This window comes from Larimichthys crocea, chromosome IX, assembly GCF_000972845.2.
Source record: "Larimichthys crocea isolate SSNF chromosome IX, L_crocea_2.0, whole genome shotgun sequence".
NCBI lineage: Eukaryota > Metazoa > Chordata > Actinopteri > Sciaenidae > Larimichthys > Larimichthys crocea.
In genome coordinates, this window is record NC_040019.1 from 12,737,118 (window position 1) to 12,743,418 (window position 6,301).

Here is a 6,301-nt window from a genome sequence, read left to right on the forward strand (position 1 = left end):
AAACACAAGTTTATAATGCTCTGCTGTACTCGAGTATTTGTTCTCATTACATTACTTAGAGTAATATCACTGCCTAGTCCAGCAGCAGTCAGCCCAGCTCGGCGTCTGTCTTTCAGCCTTTTATTTCACCAAGCTCTCACCAACCACTAAAAGTCAGTCCCACATTTACTCTTGTCCAAGAGTCCAGAGTCAAAGCTAACGTTACTGCAAAGCATGTGAAACATATTGTGATGTCGTCTTGGGTGGATACATCAGCTAATTCATGCAGACTCCCCTAACGTTGAGCAGCTAACGTGATCCATCTTGTGTTTTGTCCAGCTCCTGTTCTGGCACGACACCGGCCTGCCTGATGTTTGGCTGTTAGCAAAGTTGTTGGTTTCTGATAATAAGTAACAAATACTCGAGTACAGCTGAATATTTTTACCACAGTTGGATTGAGATATAGGTTTTCCCCTCACCGTTCATCTCCTCGTGTCTCCTTGTGTCTCCTCGTGTCTCCTCGTCCTGCCTCAGGTGGAGACATCGAGTCAGCCGTCAGTTCATCAGCAGTAGCGTGTCGTCTGCAGCTCGAGGATCACGGATAAAACACGGCTTTGGTGTCAGCCTGCCAGACGTGGAGAGCCGAGGCAGAGGCAGAGACTCGACTCGAAGCCCCTCAGAGCCTCTCCACGTCGGACACTCGACGTGAACCCGAGGGCTGACATGAAAGACGGAGGCACAGATGTGACACACATGAGATGAGTTCTTCAAAGCTCTGAAGGTTCAGCTGGTTCGTCTCTTTGCAGACTCACCTCACATGCATGATAATCATGAAACACGATGCAGACGCATGTAAAAGATGACAGACATTCAGTGATAATCATTTCAAATATAATTATAGAAGAGTTCAGTGTTAGAGAAAATATAGTTTCACTATTTATACAGCAGAGAAATGTAAAAACACACAAACCAAGAGCCGTCATGAAGCTCAGCGTGGAGGCTTTGGCCTCCAGCCTCAAGTGGACATTTGAGGAACTGCAGACTTCACTCCAACAGCAACAGATTTTGACCCAAAATGTTATCTCGGCTCCACAGACAAACCTCCAGAGATCAGGCTGAGACTCAGCGAGGGTTCAAAACACCTGAAGAGCAAAGAAACCCCGAGAGGAGACGAGGGCGAATGAAAGGCTGTGACGGACAGAGGAAGTGATGAAAGAGCAGAGCATCTGATGAGAGGTCATGCAGACTGATGATAAACTAAAGAGGAAGAGGAGAGTGTCTGTTAGAGGAAGAGGAAGAGGAAGAGGAAGAGATACTGAGATCAGCACAGGAAGCTACAGAGGAAGAGGAAGAAGATCGAGGAGATTGACTAACAGATGTTAAATCTCGTTCAGTCTGCTCGTCTCCTGGTGACGTGGATCATCAGTTAAACGATGCCTGGTTGCTCAAACAAGCGTCCACGCTCTTAATCCTGCATAACTTTAAGCCTTAATATAATGTGAACAGGTGAGTTGTATATAAATTCACCCTCAGTACAGTTGTCATGAACGGGGAAATTAGCTACAGAGACCAAAACTGTTTTTTGTACCAGGCTGTAAACATGTTTATTTCTGCTGTGAAGTTGGACATTTGGACATGGGGACTTATGGAGACTGACTCACTTCTGGAGCCAGCCTCAAGTGGACGTTAGAGGAACTGACTAGAATATACAGAACATACAGACATTATTGTTACATAAAAGCGTTATCTTCGTCGTCTTACTGAGATTCAATCATAATAAATACGTTTAAATTGGATCTGGAATCAAACAGTCGTAGTAGTATCACACTTCACTGTAGCCGGAGCCACAACATAAAATGTATTTCATCAATCATTTCAATTACCTGCAGAGTTCAACAAGCTGTGAAGAGATGTGAGCCTCAGTCCAAACAGACCTTTGTCTCCGTGGGACAAACCTTTCCTCACAGGATGAAGACGCCGTCACTCTTTCATCCCCATGCCGACCTCTGAGCCGCTTGTTGTTCATTTGGAGTCCCGTGACCCGTGAGGTAAAGAAAGAAACCTTCATATATTCACGGCTTTAAAGGGGAATCCAAAATGTCACACGCTGGAGCGAATGCTGTCCATAAAGTTTTCATAAATGTCACAGCCAATAGCAATTAGAGGTTTCCTGAAAAAGGCCACGGCACAATCCAGCTACAGCGACATGGCAGGAAGTGAGAATCCAGTGAGACAGCTTCAGCTTCGGTTATGTAATTATTGAACTGATTTCCATTAAAGTAAGCAGAGTAATTATGTTCACATGTTTCCTCTTGATGTTCAGATTTTAATTGACTCAGTTTGTTCAGTTTAACAGTGCACAGAGACATTTATCCATCACCACGGCAACTATCAAATACCTACTGCGGTCAGTTTATATCAAGATTTTCTTAAGAAGCGGAATATAGCCAACAACTAACCTACAACTAACTTACAACTATCATATAACTAGCATTCAACTAACCCACAACTAGCATTCAACTAGCATTCAAATAACCCACAACTAGCATTCAACTAACCCACAACTAACTTACAACTATCATATAACTAGCATTCAACTAACCCACAACTAGAATTCAACTAACCCACAACTAGCATTCAACTAGCATTCAACTAACCCACAACTAGCATTCAACTGACCCACAACTAGCATTCAACTAACCCACAACTAACCCGCAACTAGCATTTAACTAACCCACAACTAGCATTCAACTATCCTACAACTAGCTTATAACTAGCATTCAACTAGCATTCAACTAGCTTACAACTAACCTACAACTAGCTTATAACTAGCATTCAACTAGCTTACAACTGGCTTACAACTAACCTACAACTAGCTTATAACTAGCATTCAACTAGCTTACAACTAACCTACAACTAGCTTATAACTAGCATTCAACTAGCTTATAACTAGCATTCAACTAGCATTCAACTAACTTATAACTAGCATTCAACTAACCCACAGCTAACTTACAACTAGTTCAGATGAAGTGAGACTTTGATCAGACTGTAACATTTAGGAAGGTTCACTTTATTTTTAACAGTGAACAGTAAAATCACCTGAACAGGTAATTAAAGATTCAGGTGTTGTCGCCGGCCCTTTAACAGCTCACTAAGTTTGAGATAGCAGATGTAATCTGGTAAAAACACATTAATTAACTGCTGCTCACGCTTTGATACAATATAAAGGTAACAGACGCCCTCGGGTGAAGTCTAACAAAGGCACATAAATTAACTTTAATGTATTAATTCACTTTGATTCTTTCCTTTATCGTAAATCTCACAGGGGGGATCATTACACTGTTACATGGAATTATTGCAGCGAGGTCGAACGTTATCGCGGGGGCAGTTCTGATATTAAACTCAGGCTGTTTCCTTTCAGGCGGTTTAACGAGGTCTGAGCTGAGATGACTCCATCCGACTGAAAGCTGCGTTAGCGGGCTTGTTAGCTGAGTGAATAAATGGCAACTATTAATCATCTGACAGCCACGATGAGGAAGACCGCGCTCAGGCGTTAGCTCTCGAGGTGTTAATTAGTATTTAATTATAAACCCTGGTCATAAATATCAATAAAAGCTTCCACTTGGGGACAGAGACGTCTCTTTACGGAGGCTCAGTGACTGAAAACGTAAAAAAAACAGAATAAAAATCAACATTAGAACAACTTACAGGATATATTTAAGAAACTATTCGTACAATTTAATAAATGTTTGGGGGATCAGTTTCAGTCACGTTAGCATTTATACTTCCATAACTTGGGATCTAAGCAATATTAGATGTAGGCTAGTTATAGGCTAGTTGTAAGGTAGCTGTAGGCTAGTTGTAAGGTAGTTGTAAGCTAGTTATAAAGTAGTTGTAGGCTAGTTGTAAGGTAGCTTTAGGCTAGTTGTAAGGTAGCTTTAGGCTAGTTATAGGCTAGTTGTAAGGTAGCTTTAGGCTAGTTATAGGCTAGTTGTAAGGTAGCTTAAGGCTAGTTATAGGCTAGTTATAAGGTAGTTGTAGGCTAGTTGTAGAATAGTTATAGGCTAGTTGTAAGGTAGCTTTAGGCTAGTTATAGGCTAGTTGTAAGCTAGTTGTAGGCTAGTTATAGGCTAGTTGTAAGCTAGTTGTAAGGTAGCTTTAGGCTAGTTGTAAGCTAGTTATAAGGTAGTTGTAGGCTAGTTGTAGAATAGTTATAGGCTAGTTGTAAGGTAGCTTTAGGCTAGTTATAGGCTAATTGTAAGGTAGCTTTAGGCTAGTTATAGGCTAGTTGTAAGCTAGTTGTAAGCTAGTTGTAGGCTAGTTGTAGGATAGTTATGGGCTAGTTGTAGGCTAGTTGTAAGCTAGTTGTAAGGTAGTTGTAGGCTAGTTGTAGGATAGTTATGGGCTAGTTGTAGGCTAGTTATAGGCTAGTTGTAAGCTAGTTGTATGGTAGCTTTAGGCTAGTTGTAAGCTAGTTGTAGGCTAGTTGTAGGCTAGTTGTAAGCTAGTTGTAGGCTAGTTGTAGGCTAGTTGTAAGCTAGTTGTAGGCTAGTTGTAAGGTAGTTGTATGGTAGCTTTAGGCTAGTTGTAAGCTAGTTATAGCCTAAATTTGATCCTTGAGCTTCACAGTCTCTCTGTCTCCAGGTTCAGACAAAGTCGGATCAAAGTAACGATAAAACTTTATCTAATATTTCTCTCAGTGAGTGCGACATGCTAATTTATGCCTGATGTCAACAGGGGGGCCAAACACACGAAATGGCTCCCAGACATGGCTCACGTGAAGATTCCCCATCACAACATGAGCATCTCTGCATGTGTGTGTTGAAATGATTTCAGCAGCAGCAGACACCACGTCTAATTACCACAGTTAGCGTGACAGTCACGGCGCATTAAACCAATGGGATTGTGCGTATACGGCAGATTAGAAACAGAAACATCTCCCACTGAAACATTCGTGTTGAAGGCACCAAATCACCTGCAAATAATGATGTTGACCAACTAATTTGCCTCTGCAAACACTGTAAATAAACGCCTTTTAAATTCAGTTGCTCCTGTTTGCAGTCCTCCCTGTTGTGGGCTGCAATCTGACAGCAGATCTGTACTCAGGGGCTACTTGTGTTGTGGGGCAGGTGGACCGTTCTCCCTGCAGTCACCCCCGCCGAGCCTTCATTTGCATACTGGATCAGATTATCATTACATTATGTATTCCAAGGACAAGCCTGAGCGTGATGGATGATTGGTGCAGTCGAGTAATCTTTACCAAGGTGCTTTGTCCAGCCTCGTATTTCTGCCTCGAAACAGTGATGTACCGCTGAGCTGCATCGGGGTCAGACTCCTCAGTCCTCGCTTAATATCCAAAATATCATGCTCTATTCTTAATTTAATTATTTGACGGTCAGTAGTTAGCTTTATGTCCATGCTTGGGAACAATAGATGTAGAAAAAGGTCTAAAATCAACTGATGCACTGTAAAAAGATGCACAAACTGTATCATAAATAAGATTTTATATCTTAAATGTTTGTATATTTTAAATAAATAAACATACACAGAAACTCACAAATATTATTGATTGGCTGTCTGTATTAAATTAGCATTTAATTGATCACAACGTCTCAAGGCTGAATCTGAATTTTATCACGCAGCATCTCTCGTAATGAATTCCTCTAAATTATGGACCCCATATGAATTTAATCTATTTACAACATCTAAAATATTCCAGTTTGATTGACCTAGCATGGCCGGCTCATTTGTTATAAACTTATTAACTTATAGGCCTGACAGCACCACTTCCACTACAGATATATTAAAAAAGATGTTTGCCACAAAGTTAACTATAACTAGTTCACAGCTAGCTCGACTAACTTACTTTGTGTTGTAGCAGTGTGTTATAACTAGCTCACAACTAGCTCACAACTAGTCTACAACTAGCCTACAACTAGCTCATAACTAGTCTACAACTAGCCTACAACTAGCTCACAACTAGCTACTACTCTACTACAACAAGCTCTCAGCTAACCTACAACTAGCTTGAAACTATCTTAAAACTAGTTTAGAGCTAGCTCAAAACTAGCTCAACTTTGTGTTGTAGCAGTGTGTTATCACTAGCTTACAACTAGCCTACAACTAGCCTACAACTAGTTCACAGCTAGCTCAAAACTAGCTCAACTTTGTGTTGTAGCAGTGTGTTATCACTAGCTCACAACTAGCTCACAACTAGCCTACAACTAGCTCACAACTAGCTTACAGCTAGCTCACAACTAGCCTACAACTAGCTCACAGCTAGCTCACAACTAGCCTACAACTAGCTCACAACTAGCTCACA

The 6,301-nt window shown here is 41.2% G+C and overlaps 1 long non-coding RNA gene across 1 annotated transcript; it reads left to right on the forward strand.

Annotated features, from left to right (window-relative positions):
• Positions 1-464: 464 nt before the first annotated feature.
• LOC113746467 (uncharacterized) lies at positions 465-2,015 on the forward strand. The gene is made up of 3 exons (XR_003462894.1): positions 465-769; positions 1,075-1,485; positions 1,869-2,015. It is a non-coding gene; the product is annotated as an uncharacterized LOC113746467 (long non-coding RNA).
• The last annotated feature ends 4,286 nt before the right edge of the window (positions 2,016-6,301 follow it).